This window comes from Cervus elaphus, chromosome 26, assembly GCF_910594005.1.
Source record: "Cervus elaphus chromosome 26, mCerEla1.1, whole genome shotgun sequence".
NCBI lineage: Eukaryota > Metazoa > Chordata > Mammalia > Artiodactyla > Cervidae > Cervus > Cervus elaphus.
Window position 1 is genome coordinate 33920538 of NC_057840.1, and position 26673 is coordinate 33947210.

Below are 26673 nucleotides of genomic sequence, written 5' to 3' on the forward strand. Positions count from 1 at the left end.
GATCTGATTTCAAATCCGCTTGCTTTTGACTTAAATGAAGTCGATCTACTTCTTTATGACTTAAATGAAATGTTCTAGTCCACTTGTTTATAACAAAAACAAAAAAGTTAGTTTTTCGCGGTAAAGTTATTTTGAGACTAGAATGATGTAAGATGTGGCAGAGTGTCATTGAATCCGTTGTGGTTCATAAGCACTTTTTAGATCACCTGCCATGGGTCCTCGCTGGGAGCTAGTCCAGAGAACACACACATTATGGAGTGTGAGTTCTTTATCTATTCTAGATGTCAGTCACTTCCCAGATATCTGTGCGCTGGTTCTCGTGTTCAGTCGCTCCTTTGTCTTTGACTCTTTGCGACCCTATGGTTGTAGACCCTCAGACTCCCCTGTCCATGAGATTTGCCAGGCAAGAATACTGGAGTGAGTTGCTATGTCCTCCTCCAGGGAATCTTCCTGTTCCGGGATCGAACTTGTGTCTCCTGAGTTGGCAGGCTGATTCTTACCAGTGAGCCACCTGGGAAGCCCTACCAGACAAATGACTTGTAAATATCTTCTCTCATTGAAGATAGTCTTTTCACTTTCTTCATGGTATCCTTTAAAATGCAATTTTTAAAAAAAATTTTGAAAGTCTTTTTTTTCCTGTTGTCATTTGTGTCTATATTGTATTTTAGAAGATTTCTTCCAAATGCAAAGGCAAAGATTCACTCATCTTTTCTTCTAAGACTTTCATAGCTTTAGCTCTTCAGTGTATGTCTCTGATCCATTTTGAGTTAATTTTGTATATGGTGTAAGGAGGCGGGTCAACCTCATTCTTTTGCATGTGACTGTCCAGTTGCCCCAGCACCTTTGGCTGAAAACACTCTTCTTTGCCCAGGACTTGACTTGGTAGCCCCTTGAAAATCAATTGACCCTTGTCAACTTAAAAAATAGTCACAACCTAAAAGTTGAGAGCCGTGTTATATTTGGTGGAAATTTTTAAGACATAAGTCTGGGAAGTAGCATCTGAAGTAGCGTCAAGAGAACTCTTCGAGAAGGCGGCGGGGAGGAGTCAGGTTATGTAGCAGTTTGCAACAAAGGGCAGGTAGTCTGAACATCCAAAGTATTTTTGTAAATTAAAGAAAACCAGATATCTCAAGGAATTTAGTGTTTTCCTATACATGGGAAGATGCAAGAGTTTGGGCTCACTGAAATCATTCCTTTCATGTGCATCTCAGCTCTCAGAGGCCAATTGTCTGTGTTTTCACCTTCCCAGTTCCTCAGGGCTCCCAGTAGCAAGGGGCTGCAGCCTGATTCCTGCCATATCACAGGTGTTCTTTTCCCTCCTGAGTACTCTGGAGGGCTGGAATCGCTGGTGACTGTGACATCCTTGTTTACTGACATAACAGGAAATGTTCCGTTTTTCAGTCCTTTCCCTTGGTCAGAAAGTTGACCAATATTTGGGAGACATTTCATGACCAATTTTGGTCCCATGGTGCTGGGAGGCTCATCCCAGTTCAGGTGAAAGTTTTCGTTGATATATCACTCCAGGTATTAGTTTCTGGATTAGACCCATTGATAGACAATGAGAGATTTTCTGGAGCCTCTGTCTTTTAACCTATTGTGTTCCAGGACATAGTTCCCTCCTTTTCTTTTCCCACACCTAGAGTCACACTATTATAATTAGAGGTCACATACAGAACTAAATATTTGATTAATTGTTTTAAGTCACTGTTACATTTGTTGATTATACACTCTAAGAGACAACAATCTTATAAAATAGACAGAATATAAGTAATGTAGCTGTTAACAGAAAGATTGACAGAGTCATCATGTAGTAGAGACACAGGCATAAACAATTTGGAAACGAAAAATAAATTAAAACAAAGATTAGTATCACTAGTTGTAATCAAGTTGCAACAAACCATCAAATCCATAGGAGAGCCAGCTGGAGAATCCAAATTTTGCCAGAATCAGGTAGAGAGAAAAAGTTAAATGTTTCATCTTTGTTTACAAAGGCTTAATATATTAACTTGTGACAGGATCAGAGAAAAAGGTTTACCGGAAAACAGAGTCAAGTTAGTATGTTTCCTAAAATCAAAGGTATACATTATATTTATCGATTTATTTAGTCTCATGTACTTAATTCCTATTGATCTGCAGGAATTAGTCAGATTTTCTATTATAGTGTGCCATTTGTTACCCAATTTAGTGGCATTACCTAAAGGTTATCAGAAACTTACATTTGTTTAAACAGGTTCTTTTTATGAGTCTTTTTGAAAATCTCTATTTTGTATAAGCAATGTAAAATTATAATAGTCTATGAAGGACAAATTTAAAATAGTATAGTTAAAAATTTGAATACAATGTAATTAGCAGGAAACTTGGATATTTCTGTAACATATAACCTTTTAGGATAATAACTAGAATTATGACTGATACCATTATATTAGGACATATCAGATGTTAGGGATAAGTTTTGGAATATCTATATTAATGACATTTATCTATACATTGCAACCTAAAGTTTACCTTCAATAACTTGACAATGTTTTGAATTAAAAATAAACTTAATTTAGTATTTCTCTCTGAGATGTCTCAGAGATGTTTTTTTGAAGCATCCCTGAGTCAACTGGAGGCTAAAAGGAGCTTTAGTTAGATTTTGCTATTTGGGAAGCTTGTTAGAAATATTTTAAAAAAGTTTTAAAACAGAGCAGGATCATAGGTGACTGAAACAGCACTCACTCACTTCACCAAAGTCACAAAGCAGTGAAAGCAAACATGGCCCACGTAAGGGCGCAGGAGCGCTCTGAGCAGAGAGACCGGACCCAGCCTCGCGTCAGCTTCCTCGACAGACCCATTTAGGTAGCTTCAATCTAAGTGTTGTTCATCCTAACTATGTATCAACTTTTTTCCTCCTCAGGGTTCCTTTGCATAATCTCTCATCACTGTCTGTATTCATCCTGTCTCTCATTTTTCCATCTAAATATGATCAACCAGCTAATTTTTTTCCTCCAGAAAGTTACTTCTTCCTATATACTGAAATGTTACTGTATTATTCCTTATAGCTTTACTGACATGTTTAAATTAGAATCCTCAACACTTAAAACCTTAGTTTTTAGTAAAAGCTAAGAATTAAGCAATGAATTGTCTTTCACACTGGCATTTTATAGACTGGTTATCATAAACACCAGGGATAAGTTTTTAAAACTTTTGTTCTCATAGACAACACCTCGATGTGATACCAACATTTTTATTGATATTTCTAAATACCTTTAGTTTTTTTTAATCTAGTAATTGATGTCTCAGTATCTTTTATTCAATAAACTTTTGTCACTTAAATTAACACAGTTCTAGGACTTTCAGTCAGTCAGTCATTTCAGTTGCTCAGTCGTGTCCAACTCTTTGTGACCCCATGGACTGCAGCATGCCAGGCTTCCCTGTCCATCACCAACTCCTGGAGCTTGACAAACTCAGTTATCAAATATCTAGGAAGATTATTTTAAGCAGACATTTCTAAAATATAATTATTTTTAAGAGTTTATCCCAATGATTTTTTTTCTTTTTTGTATCCCAATGATTTTATCTCATTTACATTTGCTTTCAGATTTCATCATATCAAGTCATTTTTCTTATAACAGATCTAGTAAGGTCTTATGTATTAAATCTAGGTACAATAAGGAGTTACATAATTTTGATGACTCTTGACATATCTAAATCAATTAGATAAACAAACAAACATTAATACCAGATAGCAACTTAATATTGAATATTTCCCAGTTCACATGAACCTGAAAGTTACTTTAGCCACTGTCTTTAAATGTAACTGCTTTTTATTAAAATTAAATAGAGTTATTTATAAATCTAATTTTGATAAAACTTTTTAGAAGTAGAGATATCTCATATGTATAATGTGTACACAGAAATATACAGGTGAAACCACAGATCTCATAGCTTCACTTAAAAGCTTAACCATTGGATTGGGAATACATGTAAATCCATGGCTGATTCATATCAATGTATGACAAAACCCACTGGAAAAAATAATAATAATAATAATATGATGGATTAAAAAAAAAAAAGCTTAACCATTAATCGGGTATTACGATATAACCTTATTAGTTTACAAAGAACAGCTGAAGTACATTTACGTTGTTTGCTCAGATGACCAAAGCTTTGCTATCTGTAAGGTTTGGTTAAGAGAACATTCCTAGCGCTTTTAATTTTAAAGCTGCCACTTTTCCCCCTTGGTTTCAGGTCTTGTCTGATGGAGCTAATCTGGCTCAATCTCAGTCCTTGCAGCTTGTATTTACATTTTGGTTTGTAAGAGATTTCTAAGAGAAAGCCAGTTGCTTTTATAGTTTTCCAAAGAACAGTTTTGTCACCTAAAGATATGAAAATCAGTGATAAGATCTTTAACGAAACTGAAATGTCTTTTACTGTCTGTTTTAGAACTTTAGAGTTTAACTTACCATGCCTTCAAAGGTTTATATAAAGTATTTAGCAAAGGTCCTTTTGAGTTTACAAATTAGACCCAAAGCAAAATTACTAGTTTTATGAGTCCTTGTATGTTAGTTCCCAGTTTGTTTGTTTTTTTACTTGTATGGCTCAGGTAACAGTATTGGTTAGTACATTTAGTTATTATCTCCTAGGTGACAATCTATATCTCTTATCTTATAATATGGGGCAGAAGAACTATTCTCCAGTGAAATATGTCTATCCCATAGTATAATTAAACAAGAGATTTAACCATTTTCCATAAATCTATTTAAATATACCAATTTTATATACTTTTATCTAAATTCCATTAACTTTTATACCTTTTAACTTTAGTTTCTATCGTTATTGTTCAGTTGCTCAGTCGTACCCGACTCTTTGTGACCCCATGGACTGCAGCCCACCAGGCTCCTCTGTCCATGAGATTTTCCAGGCAAGGATACTGGAGTGGGTTGCCATTTCCTGCTCCAGGGGATCTTCCCAATCCAGGGATCGAACCTGGGTCTCCTGCACTGCAGGCAGATTCTCTACCAACTGAGCTACAAGGGGAGTCCCCTGGGTATCTCCCATATGTACATGAGGTGTACATGTTAATAAACTTAGCCACTTGATGCAAGGAACTGACTCATTGGAAAAGACCCTGATGCTGAGAAAGAATGAAGGCGGGAGAAGGGGACTAGAGAGGATGAGACGGTTGGATGGCATCACCGACTCAGTGGACATGAGTTTGAGTAAACTGCAGGAGTTGGTGATGGACAGGGAGGCCTGGCATGCTGCAGTCCATGGGGTCGCAAAGAGTCGGACACGACTGAGCCACTGAACTGAACTGAATTGAAGGAACAAGAGCGTTGCGGTCTCTTGTAACCAGTGCCTTGGGCGCCCAGTGTAAACAGTTGGGTCGGCTGATTTACAGTAAAGCGGGCGCGTGAGTGAGGGTGCCCGTGTGACCGCAAGAGTGCCCCTCCCCGACCCTTGCGCGGAGCCTCCCTGCGGTCACGTCTAGGAAACCAGGGGCGGGGCCTGTCGGCGGAGCGGCTGCCCAGGCAGTCAGCGCAGAGGGGGAGGTCCAGACGCAGCTGCGGGCTAGCGGGAGAGGATCGCCGGCTCTGACTTGGCAGCCTCGCACTCCTGCAAAATTGGAATCCAGGTGGCAAAGAGAGAGATGGGTGGCTCCAAGAGCAGTCTTAGCTTCCTCGTTTTGCTTCTGATTGGCATGTTGAGCGGGACGTCCAGCGGTGTGTTCGGGGATGAAGCTGCGCGGGGGATGGCAGGGGAATGCAAGGAGGTTGGATGTGTTATGACCTGGAAAGGGGACGGGGGTGGTGTCGGCGGGGGTTCGCGAAACTTCTTGCAGGGTGTCGCCGCCGCCCCCTCCTCTTTCCCTTCCCTGGGCCCCTTTGCTCCTCGGAGGCTCCTCCCGGCTTCTTGCCGGCTCTCCGGGCCAGAACAGGGGTGCCTTGGGTGAAGTAGTAATTCCGGGAGTTTGGGAGGTGACGCTGGGAGAAGAGGGGGCCAGGACGCGGCAGGAAATGCGGTTGAACCCTACCCCCCAAAGGATCCAGACCGCCCCTGGGAAGTGGTAGCCCTGGAGCCGGGCGGGTTGGGACCAGTCGGCCTTCCCGCGGAGAAGGGACCCAGACCCGCCCAGAAAAGCACACCCTCCCGCCCCGACCTGTGCAAGAGAGACCCTTCTGGTCCTTCCTTCTGCCGAGCCTTGAAAGACCAGCGCTCTTTCCCGGCCGGGTAAGTTATAAACGCAGAGCGGACCCGGGTGCCCAGGAGGCGTCGGCGGCGCGATCCTGGCCGAAATGTGCTTGATTGCTCTTGTCTAAGCCGCAGCTGCTGGCTCCACCCCCGGCCCCCAGGCCGCGAGGCGGGGCTCCTCCCAGATCCCCGGGATCCGCGGCGCGGCTGCATCCGCGATCCCCGAGACTACGCGGTGCGGCCGCACCCGCGATCCGGGGGCTCCGGGGCACGGCTCCTCCCGGATAACATGGCTCCGCGGCGCAGCTCCTCCCCGATCCCGGGGCTTCGCGGCGCGGCTCCCTTCGCGATCGCCGAGGCCACTTGCACGGCTCTACTCCTGATCCCCGTGCTCCGTGGCGCGGTTCCTTCCCCATTCTGGGACTCCGCTGAGCGGCTCCACCCGGGACCCCGGAGGCGGGTGCGAGCCTCTTCCTGAGCAGGGACCAGGTGCGCTGGCTCATTGGTCCAGATGAAGAACTTTTTTTTTTTATTAGAGAAGTGACCTTCTTGGGCACTACGTTTATCATTTAATCTGTTAGTACCCAGCGAGACAGCTGTCCTGCCTTTCACTTGGCCTGCAGAGTCCACGTCGAATATAAGCAGGTTTCCAAGTAGACAATTTCGTGGACCTGCCCCAGGTCAGCATTTCTGCTTGGTGGGGGTGGGGGTGCGAGGGGCACGGGGTGGGGGATTTCCACGCACTATATCAGTGATTCGGCTCTGGCTTTCCTTTTCTGCAAAGTAGATGATAAGGTTATGATACTAAATGCAGCTCAACTTGACAGTAAATTCTTCAAAACCCTTCTTCAAAAACTTGAAAGGAAGGAGAATGTGCTACCAAAATCTTGAAGTAAAACCTTCGGCCTTGGACAAAGCCACTAGCGGAACTATCTGTGACCTGTTCATACAGCTCAGCTACTTCTACCCGTGTGTTTTCTATCAGCGCAGGGGTTTGCCCTGCAGTTATATTTCTTTAGTGATAATATTAGCAGTTTTGCACCTTCATAGTGTGACAAGAATTGAACTGGAAGACAGCATCAGTGCACATTCCCAAGCATTGTCTCAGTCACGTCCCAGATGACTGAGGATCTGAGAGGCCACACACCCAACAGTGGTACTTCCACCCGTTATCCTACCTTGTGGGTGGGTGGAGGAGTGTCTTGAGAAGTGCCACTCCTTTGGAGGCCAGAGCTAAGGTGAAGGATATCGAAATATCCAAGGAGAGGATAACTATCCACGGAGAGGATGTACTCCAAAAAGGTAGTTTTGGGCATATTTTCCCTGGGATTTATGTAGATGAAAAAGATCCAAATAAAGAACAGCAATCATTTGTAAAAACAGAGATTAAGCTTCTGAAATTCAGGTGACAGTGATACTCACTGAATGTTGTAAGCTATGAGATCTTCATCACAGAAATCTTCCTCCTATTTCCCTTGTGGGTACAGAAGAGAGAGAAAGCCCCTCATGATATTGCCTTACATGAATTGGGAGAATCATAAATAGTTTTCACAGCATTGCAAATTGTGTGTCTGCGTGTATGTTAGTCAGTCAGGCATGTCTGACTCTTGCCACCCGATAGACTGTAGCCCGCCAAGCTCTTCTGTCTGAGGAATTCTTCAGGCAAGAATACTGGAGTGGGTGGCCATTCCTTTCTCCAAGCGATCTTTCCGACCCAGGGAACAAACTCGGGTCTCCTGAACTGCAGGCAGATTCTTCACTGTCTGAGCCACCAGGGGAGCCTGCAGCACCAGTTAGTAGAGGCCAATAATCCGCAGGCGATTTCTCAACAGGACCTGGTCCACAAAGTCAGATTGCCTGTGGAATGAGTTACCTGGTCAGAAGAGAGTCCTCCACAAACACCTGGCTGCTAGGAGCTCTGCCACTGATGACAGCCTCACGTTAAGAGTGCAGATAGCCCCTCTCCAGAGTCTTGTTCCCCATGGACTCTTACTGTCTGGGGGACAATGAAAACGTGGGAAAATGGATGGCCCATGAACCTGTGGTTAAGAATGAGTTCTCCAGACTTCCCTGGTGATCCAGTCGCTAAGACTCCACACTCCCAATGATGGGGCCCTGTTCGATCCTTGGTCAGGGTACTGGATCCCACATGCCACAACTAAGAAGTCAGCATGTTGCAACTGAGAGCCTTCATGCTGCAAAAAGATCCGAAGTGCCGCAACTAAGACCCAGTACATCAAAAAAAAAAAAAAAAAAACACCGTACGTGGATGTGGACTCTTTAGAGATCTGAAAGAAGGTTACCGAATACCCCAGCCTATCAACTGTCCTATGAAACATTTGCTGTGATGGCTTGTGCTGGGCCTTAGATTTGGAGGAGAAGCCCAGTTCCAGCAGCTGGCCCGGTGTCTCACAGAGGTCCATGCAGCCCTGGGGGCCTGTGTCTGATTCTCCTCTCTCAGTCCCACAGCGTCAGGAGGAAGGTGCCTGCTGAGGCCCTACTTGGAGCCAGGCAGCCACATACATCACCCAGCACCACAGAAGCACATTTTCTTCCAGAACACTGTGCCTTAGGAATGCCATAGCATCTAAACTTTCTAAGACAGACTTAATGATGTGGAATATTTTCTAGATAGCACTTTCATTAGGTTGAACTCAAAATGTTTGTATAAATTCTTTGACCAAGGAATTTTTAAACAATGTTATAAAATAAATAGTTTTTAAGATTGTTTCAACACAAATACTTGGACTAGCTTAGTGCCATGTGCTTTTTAGTTTCTATTTCCTCAGAGTAATGTAGTTGACTCACCCTTGTATGTGCCCTGCTTAGTTGCTCAGTCCTGTCCAAATCTTTGCGACACCATGGACTATAGAGTCCATAGAATTCTCCAGGGTTGAATCCTGGAGAGGGTAGCCTCTCCCTTCTCCAGGGGATCTTTCTGACCCAGGGATTGAACTGGGGTCTCCTGCATTGCAGGTGGAGTCATTACCTGCTGAGCCACCAGGGAAACCCTTAAGTTTCTTTTTTTTTAATATTTATCACCAGTTTTGGGAATTATTTGTCTATAATATGAAATACTTTGTCTTAGGAAAAGAAAAACAAAAAATGCTGTTGCCTTGTACAGGATAAAGCAGTATTGAAGAAAACTTAAAAGCTAGAAGGAAAAAAAAAAGAGAAAAATACAGTATAATAATAAAAAATACAATAGAAACAGAAACTACTCTTTCATGGAAAATTGCCTTTTAAAATGTTTTTTTTTTAATAAAGAGGAGTTCACAAAGTAAGGAGTTCTTACTTTGTGGAAAGTAGGAGCGGAATTCACTGAAACATCTTAAATTTGGCAGATCCTAGCATTTCTGAGAGCCAGAAGTGGGCTTGGGGCAGGTCAATACTAAACAGTTGTGATTTTATTTATTTTTACTTTCTGGAAAAGGAGATAACACAATTCCAGAAGGTGCAATCATGTTTTTAAGGTTTAGAATTCCTTTTACTGCACCTAGAATAGTGCTATGCACAGAATGAGTGCCAGAGTTGTGTTGTGTAAAAAAAAAAATAAGTAAACCGATTTTGTGCCTGTCTTCAAGTCTGGCATAAGTATAAAATGGATTTTTAAAAACACTTGAAAAAATTAAAGGATTCAATTGATTTTTTAAAAAAAAATTCCATATGCCTCCCCAGGAAGGTGCTCAATGCCTAGCCACTGATCAGCCCCTCCCTGGAGTCAAAGCTCCTCCCAGACAGCTCATGCTGTTGCTAATTGAAGCTAGTTATGACCCAGATCCTACCACTGGTGGAGTTAACAAGTGGTGGAAAAGGAAAAGTTGGTTTGTTCAGGAGCCCTGGGAAAATAGTGACCTAACGTCCTCAGATGTCTCCAAGCTTCCCGGTTAGAAAAGGGGGCGGAGGGGCTGCTGCGGGCGCGTCAGCGTCCTGTGCAGTCAGGTTGTTGGCACAAGGCGGACGTCTGAGCCTCACCAGGCTTATGGTTTCAACCAGTCTGGGGGTCATGTTCTTGCAGCCAGCAGTTTTTATGTGCTGGGGGTCTGCTTCCTGTAGAAACAACTTGAGACTTGTGTCAGATCTTTGTTATCTTTCAGGGAACTGGTAATTTCATGGCACTGCTATGTGGCTGGTCACAGTCTAAATTGTTACCAGTTTCCCAGCCTAAGGAGTATTCGATTCTCCATCTTCATGTGTCCTAATCCTTAACTCTTAAAACACTGTTTTGAGACTCACAGGAGACATGGATGACTAAAACTTTTCTACAGACAAGAGGCAGGCAGAGACCATGGGGGGCAGGTCTTTCCACTAAGGCCGCCTAGAGCCCTTTTGGTTACAGGACCATTTATTATCCATTTTTCCATGGTCCCAAGAAGCCCAGGGCCTCCAGCAGCTTCCTATCTATTGAAGAGAATCTAAACATGGCCTCTCTCAACTGGCATCTTATCCCTTTGTCTGATAGCTCACCCAGCAAACCCCCGACCTGGCCCCCAGGACCTAACGTAGGAGGGACGGGAACAGGGTTTCCCAGAGTGTGACACAGGGCTCGAGGGTGAGGCTGGCATCCCCACTTCTACCCTTTGGTCCCACACTCATATTGTCTAGGAATTGGGACAGTGGCAGCCTATAATGGTTATTGATTAAGACAGGAGTTGACAGAATTTTCTACAGAAGAAAGTAAATCTCGTTGTCTCTTTAGGCCATTTGGTATCTGTCTCTGGGTACAAAAGGACCTTCCACATTTGTGGAGCACCAGCAGCCAAATATAATGTGTAAATCAACTGAGAACCAGACTTGTCCACTGTCCTGGTTTCTGACCCCGTAATGAGTGACCCATCCCCTAGAGGATCATCCAAGAGCTGCCTCAGTTGTCTGTTTAAGAACCAGAAATTTACCCTGTCCTGCCTTGTAGCTTCTGGTGGTGGGAATGTGATAGGAGGTGGGTCTGGCTGTTGTGAGCTAATGTGCCTCTTCTGCTGTAGACTGGCTTCCTTGGTTCCAGGAGCGGTAGGGGACACTGCGTGAAGCCACAGGTGTGAGCAGGGATAGTGGCCCTGTATCAACTCTGGTGTCAGGCCTAGGTCACCTGCTGGTACATCTTATGTGTTCCCTGTGGCCCTGGTTATGCCAAGCCACATAATCACTTCTATCCTATGACGGCTGGTCTATCTGAAGTAATGGTTAGGGGTTGATGAACCCAGATCATGATGGGCAACTCTGACATTCCATGGCCAGAAGCCTCATCTCTGCCAGGCCCCAGGACAATACCAGGAGCCAGTTGGTAAAGAATCCGCCTGCAATGCAGGAGACCCCAGTTCAAATCCTGGGTCAGGAAGCTCCCTTGGAGAAGGGAAAGGCTACCCAATCCAGTATTCTGGCCTGGAGAATTCCATGGACTGTATAGTCCATGGGGTCCCAAGAGTCAGACACGACTGAGCGATTTTCACTAATCGCTTTGACCATTATACCAACTTTGCTCCTGACATACAACACTCCACCTGGAATCTGATCTTCCCTCATTTTTCATCCCTGTTCCTGCTGAAAGCCCACAGGAACATGGTCTCCTACCGCCATGCCTGACCTTCCACAGCAATCAACCTTGAGCTGTTGGAGATACTTTTCATCCACACTTTCCTCTCGGGTTCCATAGAGTCCATCAGGCTTTCCCATGGCACCTGGTGGCCTGGACACTTTCCTGCCCTTTCACACCGTGTCCGCCCTGGCAGATTCACTTCTCTGAGCCTTTGATCCCCTCCTCTACCACCTGCATTGGAAGTTCTGGACTTTTGTGCCATGTGGGCCAGGCCTTTCTCCAGGCTTCCAAGACCCATCCTAGTGGGAGATCAGCAGTGACTCCCCGGCCTTGTTAAGTCCTGTGACCCCTAATTGTGAAGTCTCCTATCTCCAACTTGGGGTTCTGTGCTCACCCGCCACCTCTTTGCCCCTCTACCTGTGATCCTGCTTCCTCAGGAGTATCCCCACAGGCTCCCCATCTCTCACAGGACACGGGGTTAGATTCTGACAGTCCTCTGTCATCTAGACCTTTCCTGCATAGCAGCCTGGCTCATCTCTGCAAAGGTTATGATGCTGGGAACTGACCTGGTGGACACGGGGACACACTAAGATGAGTGACCTTTGTCAGACGGGGCTCCTCCTTCTCCACGAGGCTGGGGGCACTAGTTTGTGTCGGGGGGGTGGTGGTGGTAATTGCTCTGTCAGCCCAGCCATGCACTGTACTCGGCTCTCGTAACTGCGGGAAGGGCCTACGGGTCTTTTTTCCCCAACTTCACCCTCACTGTGTTTTGCCTTCACAGGTGCTCATTCTCTTTCCTATAATTTCACCATCGATCCTCGGCCCAGATATGGACAGCCATGGTGTGAGGTTCAAGGCGAAGCGGATCAAAAGGTCTTTGTCTCCTATGACTGTGATAGAGCTAAGATCAAGTACATGAGTCCATTGGGAGAGGAAGTGAAAAGTATGAACGCCTGGGAAATAAGACGGACACACTCAGAGACACTGGGGACTTGCTCAAGCAGCAGGTGTCTGACATTACACCAGAGAAATACACAGACAAGGGTGAGTGAGAAAGTCCAAATGCAGGAGGAGCAAACTGGGGGCTCAGCTGCATCCACTGTTTTTGGATTAAAAAAAAAAAATTGGATATTGTCCTTCACTAGTAGTCCAGTGGAAAGAACAGCTGTTGCAGGAGAGACCAGGGCCAGATTATCTGGGCCCAGGGGAGGTGGACCCAGGTGGGGCAAAGAATCTGTCAAGCCCAGAGACTGAGCACTTTCTTTTCTTGGTGGGGTCAGGACCTCTGACCCTACAGGCCAGGATGACATGCTGGCGTGAAGACAACGGACACACCAGTGCATCCTGGCAGCTTGGCTTCAGTGGAAAACTGTGGCTCCTCTTTGATTCGGAGAATGGACACTGGACAGTGGTTCATCCTGGAGGGACACAGATGAAAGAGAAGTGGGAGAAGGACAGAGCCGTGACCGACTTCTTCAGGAAGGTCTCCATGGGAGACTGTCGGGCCTGGTATCAGGCTTTCTTGGTGCGCTGGGAGAGAATGTTGAAGAGCACGGGTAGGTGAGAAGATTAGGAGAAAGTGGTAGTTCTCTCATGGTGACATGGACCCACTCCTCTGTGTGTGTGTGTGTGAAAATGATCCATCAGAGGTGAGTTGCTCCTGAAAGAACAGTGACCCGGGGATGCTCCGTCATCCTCTTTCCTCTTTTACCTGCTGACGTCTCTCCTCACAGCACAGGCCTTTGCACGATTGAACATAGATTCTCACTGATCCTAAACATGAGAGCATCTCTATGATTCCAATCTCCTTCTTACTGTTCCCTCTTTCCAGAATCTTCTGTTAAATGTCACCAATCCTCCTTCTGGAAATCTGTCACCACCACCTCTGCTGTCAGCTCCTGAGGAATCCATCCTCACATCACCATCTCTGATGTCCCAACAGGACTGAGTGACTCTGTTGGAAATCTTGCTCCCCCATCAGCTGTCAGAGCCCCGAGGAAGGGGCTCCTCCCTTCCCCCATCTCGCCTGAGGACCTGTCACAAGGGCCTCCACATGTGGGTGGAGGGGTAGGGGTACCTGGGTCATGGAGGTGAGGAGGCATCTGCCGACTTTGGGATCTGGACAAGGGATTCACCCTCACTCTCCTTGCAGCATCACCGATGACAGGCCCCCCTACAGTCCAGTCCTCGGCCCCAGCCATCAAGCACATCACCTGGATCCTCCCCGTGGTCCTCACCAGTTTCATCATAACTGTCTTCCTGGGCTGAGTCCTTTCTAGGAACAGGTACTGAGGGCAGAATCCAGAGGGAAGGCAGGGGCACAGGGCCTGGTGTGAGGAGGGGGAAGGTGAATCCCAGCTGACCCCTGCCCCTCACTGAACCTCCTCATCCTGGAAATGAGCAGGTGGATAAGACCCCATATCACCTGAGAGCAATAATTGCGGGCCCAACTCCAAAGGCCTGTCCTCACAGGAAGTGGCTTGGGCCCAGCAGGCAAGGCAGGAGCCCCACAGGAGAGACTGTGGGAAGGGGCGAGGCCAGGCCTGTGCTCCTGGGGCAGCAGCAGTTCTGACTCAGCCTGTGGCCTGCCCGTCACCAGCCTCCTGGGGACCCAGAGCCTCCATCACTGAGCGGCCCTGCCTTGAGCAGAGGTGCCTGGGGATGGTGGGCCTGAGCTGGGGTGGAGGCGCCCAGCTGGGCGGGACCAGGAAGAGATAGGGGGCAGGGACCCTGGTCCTGAGAGCTGTGTGTGCTGCTGGCTCAGAGGCTGGAGGGGAGCTAAGGGAGGAGGTTTGCCTGCAGCCCCCCAGGGCTGTCAGGAGGCAAGGCCCCTCCTCCAGGGACCTGGTCCCTGGTCCTTTAGGCCCCCCTTGGGGAGGATCCAGACCTGAGTGAAGGGAGCAGATTGATTCCTCACTGGCTCCAGTCCTGAGCCTGAGCAGGGGGTGTCAGGCCTGGGGTGACTCTGTGATGCAGGAAAGAAGGAGGAGGTGAAAACAAGCTACTGGGCCTGGGGTGGGGGTGGGGGTGGGGGTGGGGGACATAGGAGCCCCTCAGAGAGGGTGGGGCTGGAGAGGGACTGGGGAGGGGCAGCCCCAGGAAAGTGACAGGAGTTCCTCCACTCCCTGGACCAAGGCCTCTTTCTTTTCTGCAGGAGACGGTGCTCCCAAGAAGCCCACAGGTGCTCTGTCTGCCTTTCTTCTGCTCTTCACTTTAGATCCAGGAGATAACACCCCATGGATCCTGAGTCTGTTTTCCGGTTACAATGACACAGTAGATGAATCATCTCATGGGTTTTATCACGTTTGACAAAATCCTACTCAGCATCTTTAAAAAAAAACAGAAACTATTTCACCACTTTCTTCTGGTGCTAAGCGATGGAATTTCTACACTGAAATAATCAGGTACTTGAAGAAATCTCCACATACAGGACATTTTTCATCATAGTCTAGTTTGTGGATAATTAGACTCTGCCTCGTGACCTCGTTCTTACAAATGATATTGCAAGAAAAATACCATCTGGTATTATAGGACTCAGGGATTCTTTCTGTGTCTGGAGAAATCACCTCAGCCTATTTTCAATAGAACAAAGTTTTATTTATGACTGTCTCCCTTAATAATTTATTATACTGAAAGTGAAATTGTTAGTCGCTCAGTCCTTCCGACTCTCTCCGACCCCGTGGACTGTAGCCCGCCAGGCTTCTCTGTCCATGGGATTCTCCAGGCAAGAACACTGAAGTGGGTTGCTGTTTCCTTCTCCAGGGACCTCTCCAACTCAGGGGTTGAACCCTCGTCTCCTGTGTCTCCTGCATTGACATTCAGATTCTTTACCATCTGAGCCACTGGGGAAGCCCATTTATTATGCTACTGCTACTTAAATCAAAATCTCAGTACTCCAGAAAACTTGCAGTATTTAAGTTTCTCTCTCATGAGAGAAGTCATGATGTGTCACCATTTCTCCACCTTATGGGATTAAATGTACCTGGTGCTTCTGAGAAAACGTGGTCTGAGCGGATGCGTGCGCCCTGTGTTCATGGCAGCGCTGTTCCCAGCAGCCAGGCCTGGAAGCCACCTCGTGTCCACTGACAGATGAATGGAGAGAGAAGATGTGGACATATATCCAGTGCAGTGTTACTCAGCGTCAAAAAGAATGAAATAACGCCATATGTAGCAACATGGATGGACCTGGAGATTGTCATATTGAGCGACATACGTCAGACAGAGAAGCAGAAACACCTTTTGCCATCACTTATATGTGGAATCCAAAAAGTCATGACACAAGTGCTCTTACTTACAAAACAGAAAGGGACTCACAGATTTAGAGGATGAATTTATGGTTGCCAGGGGGAACGGATGGGGGGTGATAGTTAGGGACTCTGGGATCAAGATGTACACATTGATGTATTTAAAATGGATAACCAGTAAGGACCTCCTGTGTAGCACATAGAACTCTGCTCAATGTTATGTGGTAGCCTGGGTGGGGATGGGAGGGGAGTCGGGGAAGAATAGATGCATGTACGGAAGTGAAAGTGAAAGGTTAGTTGCACAGTCATGTCTGACTCTTTGGGATCCTATGGACTGTAAGCTGCCAGCTCCTCTGTCCATGGATTCTCCAGGCAAGGGAGTACTGGGGTTGCCATTTTCTTCTCCAGGGGATCTTCCCAACCTGGGTTTCGAACCCGTGTCTCTTGCATTGCAAGCAAATTCTTTACCAACTGAATCACCAGGGAAGATAGAGACATGTATGTGTATGTTAAATCCCTAGCCTAGCTTCTTTGTGCTGCTCATTCAGGACACCTACACTCCTCCCTGTGTGTATATTTCCACTTTGCTTCCATCTTAAATAAACAAATTGTTTCTCTGTATGTCTCCAGTAATAACTTTGGTACCTGTTTTTAAAGTTTTTGCCTCTTTGAAACATGCTTGCTGTCAAAGATGGTAAGAGCGAAGGGAACTTTGCATCTCGCTCCTGGTGTTCAGTGTCTAGAATTCCTCGTTTTATACCAAGCTACCCAGATTCAATTCCTGAGTAGGAAACTAAGGTCCCTCTTTAGCACAGCTCACGCTGCCTCTCTGAGATCAATATTAAGGAGATATACACCTTATATTAAGGTGTAAATATGCACCTTAAATTTACAGGTAGAGGGGCTTCACAAGTTTGTCATGGGAAATTTTGCCACCACCGAGAGTTTAAAAAAAAAAAGAAAGTCCTCTCAAAGTTAACCTGGTTCTTTCCCTCTCTAGGCCCTTTAATGGCTATTGTTCTTTCCTTTCTAATCCTTGTTTATTTAATCTTTTGATTGACTTTGTGTCTGTAGGATCTACCAGTTTGAAATAACACTCATGGTGGCTCAAGGAATATAGCCCGTTCCAGTGGAGGGTGGCCCAGGTCCATCCATATAGGTCCTTGTGAGGGACTTCTGCACCTTGAGGGGAGGCTCAGGTCAGTGGTCCCTGTCCAGCAGGGAGAAGTTTGGATAGAAGAAAGCTTCGGCCCCTTAACCCTTCAGAATAAGGGTGTAGAACCCCTCAGTGGGTAATGAGACAGGCTGGGACAGTTTGCTGCAGTGAGTGTACCTGGACAAAAGTCACATCAAGCATCAAAATATAAAGGAATTATAAGGGGCTAAAAATAATTGCTTTCATGTGCAGTTGGGGCAAATAATTAGCACCAAGACACAAAAAGACCAAAAACCCAAGGCGATTTCAGAGCAGCCAGGAGCAAAAGCAGGTACTTGGTCATGGTCCCGGCACACAGCACCACCAAGGGGGAACAAACCACCCAGGTCACCGCCCTGGTCTGAACCCAGGACCCGCCCCCACCCTCATCTCATATGTGGGACCGCATTCCCCATGCTCTGGAGCCAGCAAGGGAACATGTTACTTCTTTTTGTTCCCTCATGAGTCCCAATAAATCTGTTTTCCCCCCCGAATCTGTGTCTGGCCTTTTATAAACTTCTATTGATCGAGTCCAAGAACTCTGGCGGGTAACACAGGAGGACTTTGGCTAAAGGTCAGAATGCTGGCTGGAGATGGTGTCTCCAGTGGGCTTCCAGCAAAAACAGGGATTGAACACATGCAGATTCCAGGTGGGGTGCACGGTGTCAGGAACAGAGCAGGTGCAATGGTTGATATGGTAGAGAGATGGGAAGACCAGCCAGGTCCTGACCGCAGAGACTATGATGCTGGTTCACAGCACACGGCGACCCTAGAGGCAGACAGCCTGGATGGGCGGCCAACCTAGATACACCTGCACGATGGAAAGCAATGAAACAAAGGAATTCCCTGCTGGCCCACTGGTCAGGACCCCGGGCTCACTGCCAGGTGCCCGGGTTTGATCACTGGTCAGGGAACTAAGATCCCAAAATCCAGGCAGCCGACCAAAAAACAAAAAAGCCCAGAAATGAAAAGAAAATAAAACACAGGCTGGATGATTAGGACGCTGAAAAGAGCCATCCCAATAGCTTGTCTGGATACACTGCCCAGTTTCTAGAACTGAGCCAGTTATCAGAACCAAGAATCCATGACTAGAGAGAGATGCCAGTTTCCAGCAGGAAGGCCTCTTATCACCATGGCAAGCACAGTGCAGCAGTCTCTGGCCTTCCCCATCCTTGGGAGCCACATGGCCATTGACTCAGGTAAGTGCACACTGGGATGCAGAAGCCACCCCACATTCCTATGGACCCAGTGTGTGACTGACATCATGTCCAGGGATCTGAAGCATCGTCACGGCCCCGCTGTTATTAATGTATGCAGGAGATGCAGGGAATTGAATACATAACCGGCCTGCGTCCTGCTTACAGGGATATCACCGTGTCTGAAGACCCATACAGTGGGTCAGATTCATCTTCTATAGAAGATTTCCTCAGCTCCTGTCTTAATCAATAACCATTATAGGCTGCCATCTCCACCGTCTCTGGATGATATGAATGTGGGACCAAAGGGTAGAAGTGGGGGTGCCCTTCCTCACCCTCAGGCACCTTGTCATACTTTGGGGGACTGGGCTCCCAACCCTCCTGGGGACCAGGCAGGGAGGCTTTTGCTGGGGTGAGTCCTCAGGCAAGGGGATAAGATGCCATGTGGTGGAGAGTGTGATTCGGGTCCCTTCTCAGGTGGAAAGGTATTGGCGGCCCTGGGCTTCCCGGGATGCAGAAATGTGGAATGAACTTAATGAGCTGCAGGGGAGGAGCTGTGACCACTAAGGGGATGTGTCTGGGGAAGTGAGAGCCTGGGGCGGCAAGGGTGGTTTATGGCTGGTAAAGCGGCCTGGGAGTTCAAGGACAGGGGGGGTGTGTGGAGGAGAAGGGTCTGTGTGAACAGATGAAGTCAGTGCTGTGCTTCTTAGGGGTGTCTGGGCTCCCCCCACAGGAAGGTGGCCTGTCCCAGCCCTGTCACGGGGGCTCCCACTCCTGGGGGCGTGGGTGAGGGGCTGGGAGCTTGGGGATAGCAGTGTTCTCTCCATGCTCTCTCGTTGGCCTCTCGCCGCCCCACCTCCCACTGTCTGAGCATTGCGTTTTCAACCAATTTGCCCTTTTACTGGCCTGAAAGTGGCCAACCAGCCCAGCAGCTGCCAAGAAGGAAAGGAGCTCACCTAAGGATTGAGGAGGAGGAGGCGGAGGCAACACCGCGCTCGTAGGCTCTCTAACCAAGGCCAGCTTAGGTCCCGCTCTCTGGTCATAATGCATCACCCCGCCTTCTCCCGGCAGGTTCACCAGGAGCTCTCCACCCTGCGCTCCGTGGACACAGTTGGGCAGCAGAAGCAGGACCAGGAAGCAAGACTGACGTTGGTGCCAGCAGCCCTTGCCACCTGGAGCCTGGGGTGACCCACCGTAGGGAGGAGCCTGGCTGGCCAGTGGAGGAGGGGATGAGTCCCCAGAGTCCTCCCACGGAGTCTCTCCTGGGGGCTCCCCCCAGGCTCCCCACACCCTCTGTGGGACTGTTGTTCCTCAAAATTTCAATCATCTGTGCCTCACCTTTCTTCTGTCCATCCCCTTCTCTGGATCCCCAGGTTCCTTGTGTATCTTTAGGGGTAGAAACACCTGATAAGGGGCTTCCCAGGTGGCGCAACGGTAAAGAATATGCCTGTCAACGTGGGAGATGTCTGTTCCATCCCTGGATGGGGAAGATCCCCTGGAGGAGGAAATGGCAACCCACTCCAACATTCTTGCCTGAGGACATCCCATGGACAGAGGAGGCTAGTGGGCTACAGTCCACAGGATCACAGAGATACAACTTAGTGACTAAACAACAACAACTCCTGAGACAGGGGTTGGTGAGTCCTCAGCATATACAAATTTGGGTTATCTGCATGATCGCCTCAGGTCCTAAATGAATATTAAGCCTCTATTCATTCCCGTAGGTAGCGTTTCCCATTTACAAATGTGTAAATTGAGGCATGGCAAGATGAAGAAACTAGCACAGTGAGAATTGTGTCCAGATTCCTGTTTCTGGAGGTATCTATAGTCCACATCCATGAAACTGCTTCAGGTGCTAATTCCAGCATCCCCAGCCCTCCACCTCTGACCTCATGCCTGGGGATCTGGGGTGAGGCCGGGGGTAGGGTCATGCATGAGATGAGTCTGGTTGCCCAGATCCCTGGGGCCCACTCTCCTCACACCTGGCCGACCTGACCCATCTCTGATGGCAGCCTTCTGACCTCCTCCTGTTCTCCCAGTCCTTCTTCCCTGTGGTCTGGGTCTACCAGGGGCTTCCAGGTTGCCTCCTCCGGGGGATTCAACTCAGTCTCCCGCCCCCAGCCATTCATAGTGGAGTTTCTCCCCCACAGGTCGCCTGGTCCCACCAAGCTCTTGTCCCACCCAACCCTGAGTCCTGCCCACCCCTGTGGGTCTCTTGTCCTCCAACCAGCCTCCTTGCACAGGTCCGTCCCACACAGAGACTCTAGTGAGTCCGTTGAAAACCTTCCTGCCTCCTTTGCACCTGTTGACTCACAGAGTTTGCTGCTCTCCGAGGGCGGCAGCTGGGTGACCCCAAGGTGGAGCCTGGTGGTGGGATGTGAGTCAGGGCTTCTATCAGATAAGCCTGCGTGTGGCCATGCAGTCACACGGCTCATCAGGACCCCGGGGACCTGCGACGATTGTCTCAGCCTGGGCTGGGGTCACAGGGAGGCGGGGCAGAGCTGAGGGATGGCTAGAGCCAAGCTTCGGCTCCTCCCTGTGTGCACGTGTGTGTGTGTGTGTGTGTGTGTGTGTGTGTGTGTGTGTGTTGGTGGGGGGGGTGGCGGTTTGCAGAGAGTCTCCTGTCTGGAGCCCTGTTGGCTGTGAGCCCCAGCCAGTGCTAGGCATGGTCTCCAAATGCTGGCCAGAGCACCAGACATTCTGCAATCTGCTGACTCTGTGCTGGGACAGGGAGCAAGCAATTCTGTGCCCATGGTCTCTAAGAGTGGCGTCTCCGTTTCCCACAGTCCTCCAGTGCTCCAGATCGTAAACCCTCTTGGTTTTCAAAATGGGAGTCGGGGAGTGGGGTCATGGGGCTGCTTCTCTGAGCTCTGCACCAGGGCTGCAGTGCCTGATGTAGGACCAAAACCTCCTGCTCCTTAGGCAGAATGCTCCAGTGTCGGGAGCCATTATGGGAGGTCCCACCCGTGACAAGGTCATGAAGAAAATACCGGGCAGCAAGGCCGTCCGGGACCCCATCCATGACGAGGTCACAAGGAAAATACCTGACAGGCCAGGCCGTCTAGGATAAGGGACCCTCCAGGTTGGCCTCAGCCTCTACCCTACCCTATATCCTCCCCCCTTTTCTGCTCTTGTTCTTGTTTGCCCTGCTGCGGATTCTTGTGTTGCCTGCCGAGAGCTCTCCTGCTCCTCTTTCACTGAATGAGAACCAACTTAAAACCCTAATAGATAAATCTCCTGGATACTGGTACCCTATGAAGGGGCCAGGGATGAAGGAAATGCTTCAGTTCAAACCCTTTAGCTGGCATTCTGGCTTGTTTGATAAATGTCTGCTCTCATTGCACAAAATGCTCCTGATTGTTCTAAACATCCTAAACATAGTACGCTAACAAAAGAAACTATTAAGCATAGGCCCCTTCTCAGGGTGAGAAAAGCTCCACAAATATTATAGCCACAAATGTGCCTAATAGAAAATAGTTTAGATAGAGATTAGCTGGCGACTTCTTGCAGGTAATTAACTTTTAGACTAAGAGCCTGTTTTGTGCCATATCTGCTGTTTTTGAAATCCTTTGCATTTCTGTTCTGTAAAAAATGTAATCCTATCTAGTTCCCTTGGAGATGACACCTAATAGAAAGAAAATAGATTAACCACAAATAAGACAGGGTCGGCTACTGAAGTTGCTTAAAGTTGCACCAGGTGCAAGCCATAAATTGTTAACAGGCCTGAAAGCCAAAAAATATTATACATAGAGATTAACAATAAAAAAGGCCCTAATAGGCACAGAGCCCTTTGGGGGGTGAGGAAGCCCTATTAGAGAATACAAAAAATATTGTTTTAAAAGTTGTTATTAGATCAATGTTTGATTGATGTTAATGTGCTGAGGTTGTGCAGGGGAAACTATTGTTAATATAGTTAAAGATATAGTAAAATAAGAGTTTAGCCCTAGTATAATAACAATAAGATAATTGTTAATTTTAACCAGGAGTGCTAAACAGGGGCTGCCTCACCAGAGCCACAGAGTCTTTGTGTGTTAAACTTTTTAGATAAATTTAGCTGAGAATTTCTGCAAAAAGACTGACTTTATGTTAACAGGATTGTATTTCTATTATATTGCGACTTGCTGTACCATGAGACTGCCAATTTTCTGTTTTCTGCTAACCTGAAGGCCAGAAGATAATGTACAAAAAATCTATGGGAAAAGACGCTCATAAACAAAAAATATACAGAGCACACCGGGTTTCGTGAAGGACAAGCCTATATAATGTTAAACTAAGTCTGTATGCTTATCTGCCCCTTAGAAATGTACCAACTTAGGGTATAAAGGCTACGGTGAAAAACAAAGCAACTGCCAGACTCTGCCGCACCTTCCTGGTCTGGTCTCTTTCTTTCTTTCTCTCTCTCTCTCTCCCTAGCAGACTTGGCCCTATCAAGGCTGGTCCTACGTGTCTCTCTCTCGCCGACGCCGTTCATCCTGAGGGTTCCCCTGGATCCTGCTGGGGCTGGACCCCAGCACTCCAGTTTTTGATGACCCCTCCGTTTGAGAGTAGCTGGCCAAAGTGTCCCAACTAGATCCCTTCTTTTCTGCCCCTGCCCTTCTCAGTGCGATTCTTTCTCTATGCTGGTTGTAGAGGGGATGTTCTGCCGGATTCAGGTCATTTTCTCGGAAAGAGAGCTGTTTTATATGTGGTTGTAGTTTTGGTGTGTTCATGGGAGAGCAAAGCTAAGGACTTCCTACTTGGCCATCTTGATTTTGCCTTTGTGTGATCAATGATCTTTCATGTTTGACTTGTCATTGTTTTGGGGTGCCAGGAATCATGTGCACATTGCCATCCGATATGTGTGTGTATCCTGACTGCTCCGTTGACCCATCCGTCTCTCTCCTGAGACTCCTGAGTCCCTGAGATACAACAATATCAAAATTAGGCCAATTAATAACCTTACCTGTACATGTCCCATTGACAGGAAGAATCACGCCTCTCTCACTTTAAATCCAAACGTAGAAACGGTTAGGCTTTTGAAGAAGGCATGTCAAAGCCAAGATGGGCCAGAAACTAGGCCTCTTGCCCCAAATAGTCACGTTGTAAACACAAAGGAAAAGTTCTTAAAGGAAATCAAAAGTGCTCCTCCAGTGAACACACAAATGAGAAGCTAGCAAAACAGCCTTACTGCTGATATGGAGAATCTTTCAGTGGACTGGACGAAAGATCACAACACTGCCTTAGGCCAAAGTCCAATCCAGAGCAAGGCCCTAGCTCTCTTCAATTCTATGAAGGCTGAAAGAGGTGAGGAAGCTGCAGAAAAAAAAGTTGAAAGCCAGTAGAGGTTGGTTCATGAGGTTTAAGGAAAGAAGCCATCTTCCTAACATAGAGCGCAGAGTCAAACATTGAGGGTTGATGCAGAAGCTGCAGCAAGTCATCCAGAAGATCTAATAAAATCATCTCTGAAGACGGCTATACTAAATGAGAGCTTTCCAGTGTAGAGAAGAGTGTTCTATTGGAAGAAGATGCCCCCGAGGACTTGCATGGCTAGCAAAGAGAAGTCAGTGCCTGGCTTCAAAGATTCAAAGTATAGGTTGACTCTCTTGTTAGGGGCTAATGCAGCTGGTGACTTGAAGTTGAAGCCAAGCCTCACTTTCCTTCTGAAAATCCTAGGGGCTTTCAGAATTATGCTAAATCTACTCTGCCTGTGCTCTGCCAATGGAAGAATAAAGTCGAGATGACATATGTTTACAACACTAATACCAAAAATATTAAATCCACTGTTGAGACCTACTGCTCACTAAAAAAAGATTCCTTTCAAAATATCACTGCTCATTGAGAAAGCACCCAAGGGCCCTGATGGAAAAGTACAATGATATTCATGTTGTTTTCACACCTGCTAACACAGCATCCATTCTGTAGCCCACGGATCAAAGAGTAGTCATGATGTTCAAGTCGTGGTATTTAGGAAAGAGTTTCTGCAAGGCTATAGCTGCCACAAATAGTGATTCCTCTGATGGATCTGGGCAAAGTCAATTGAAAACTTCCTAAAGCGAATTCACGATTATAAGTTCCACCCAAAACATTCGTTATTCATGAAAAGAGGGTGACATTTCAACATTCATAGAAATCTAGAAGGAGTTGATTTTAACCTTCTCAGATGACTTTGAGGGGTTCAAGAGTTCACTGGAAGAAGTAACTACAGATGTGGCGGAAATAGCAAGAGAGCTAGAATTAGAAGTGGAGCCTGATGTAAACATGGGACTGATTGTTGAAATCTAATGACACAATTGGAATAAATGAGAGTTGACTCTAATGGATGAGCAAACAAAGTGGTTTCTTGATATAAAATCTACTCCTGGTGAAGATTCTGTGTAGATTGTTGAAATGACAACAAAGGACTTAGAATATTCTAAGTTTAGAATAAATTTAGTTGAAAAGGCAGGAGGATTTGAGAGCATTGACTCCAATTTTGATAGAAGTTCTACTATGTGTAAAACGCTGTCAAAGAGCATTGCATGCTAAGAGAATTCTTCTGTGAAAGGAAGAGTCAAATGATGTGGCAAATTTCATTGTTGTCTTATTTTTCAGAAATTGCGCTACCCACCGCAACCCTCAGCCACCACCGCCCTGATCAGTCAGCAGCCACAGACACTGAGTCAGGACCCTCCACCAGCAAAAAGATGGTGACTCCCTGGAGGCTCAGATGATGCCCAACATATTTTATTTTACAAACAGTGTTGTGTATTAAAGTCTGTACATCGTTTATTTAGACATAAAGGTATTGCACACTTAACAGACTTCCATGTCAACATAATATTACGTGCAGTGGAAATGAAAAAATTTGTGTGATTCTCTTTATTGTGAAATTCACTTTATTGCCCTGGTCTGGAACCCAGCCCACAATATCTCTGAGGTTGGCCTCTATCTACATGGCTTTTGGTCTATGTTTTCCAGCCTGGAATTAACACTCGGATGGCTGCGTACTAGGGTGACCTACTGTTGCTGCTGCTGCTGCTAAGTCACTTCAGTCGTGTCCGACCCTGTGCGACCACATAGACAGCAGCCCACCAGGCTCCCGTCTCTGGGATTCTCCAGGCAAGAACACTGGAGTGGGTTGCCATTTCCTTCTCCAATGTGTGAAAGTGAAAAGTGAAAGTGAAGTCACTCAGTCATGTCCGACTTGTAGCAACCCCATGGACTGCAGCCTACCAGGCTCCTCCGTTCATGGGATTTTCCAGGCAAGAGTACTGGAGTGGGGTGCCATTGCCTTCTCCAGAGGAGGAGGCTACATACCTACACGTCCCTTGCTTACAGCCCCTTACTCAGAAATCCTGCTGGCCAACTTGTTTGGATATATACAGATTGAGGAAAATGCCTCTCTGTATGTCCAGTTATGGCAAGGGGCAGCTGTAACTGGATTTCATCCAGACAGCCTTGGAGCAGAAGTTCACCAGTTATCGTGTGGGCTTCAGGGTCAGACTGTATGGGTCTGAATCCTGGCTCTGCTGTGTGACTTTGCACAGTTTACTTAACTACTCTGGGCCTTAACTGTCTCACCTGTAAAATGGGTATAACAGTCGAACTGACCCCATAGCCTTGTGATGAAGATTAGGTTATTTGAACACACTGTTAACTTTAACTGTTACGTCTTTACTAACCCAGTCCTGCTTCTGTGTGAGGCTGCCCTCCCAGGTGATGAATCAAGTGTGGCATAAGGCTAAGACAGTCAGGACAATCTGGTCACCGAATTCCTGACTTCCCTTCAGCTAGGGGTGGTCATGCAACTCAGCTCCGGCCAATGGCATATAAACAGAGGTAAGACGGGTGGGTTCTGGGCCAAAATTGTTTTTCCCTAATGAATCGTACTGTTGGGATATGGTGAAATATGCATTTAAAAATCCAGAGAATATAAGGATCACTTCACAGCTGGACTGCATGTTACTTTAGGAGTGATCCTTAAATTCTCTGTTTCCACAAGAAATAAAGCATTATCATTGGTTTTATTTAATCTCATAATGTGGAGGAAAGGTGAAATACCATGACTTTTATCCTGGATTAGAAAACAGGCATGAAGTACTTACATTTCTGCAATATAGAGATGTTGACTTAAGAATCAGTATAAAGGCTTCCCCGGTGGTGCTTGTGGTAAAGAATCAGCCTGCCAACGAATGAGGTACAGGAGACACAGGAGACATGAGTTCAATCCCTGGATCAGGAAGATCTCCTGGATAAGGCAATAGCAACCCACTCCAGTATTTTTGCTTGGGAAATCCCATGGACAGAGGAGCCTGGTGGCCTAGAGTCCTTGGGGTCGCAAAGAGTCAAACACAACTCAGCACCAAGAGAGTA

The 26673-nt window shown here is 46.9% G+C and overlaps 1 protein-coding gene and 2 pseudogenes across 2 annotated transcripts in view; 2 read left to right on the forward strand and 1 right to left on the reverse strand.

The window, feature by feature from the left end:
- Nucleotides 1-26673, reverse strand: part of LOC122684460 (UL16-binding protein 1-like) — a 260152-nt gene that overhangs the window by 223313 nt on the left and 10166 nt on the right. The window lies entirely within an intron of this gene.
- On the forward strand, nt 5360-14924 carry LOC122684470 (annotated as a pseudogene).
- LOC122684456 lies at nt 6983-8621 on the forward strand (annotated as a pseudogene).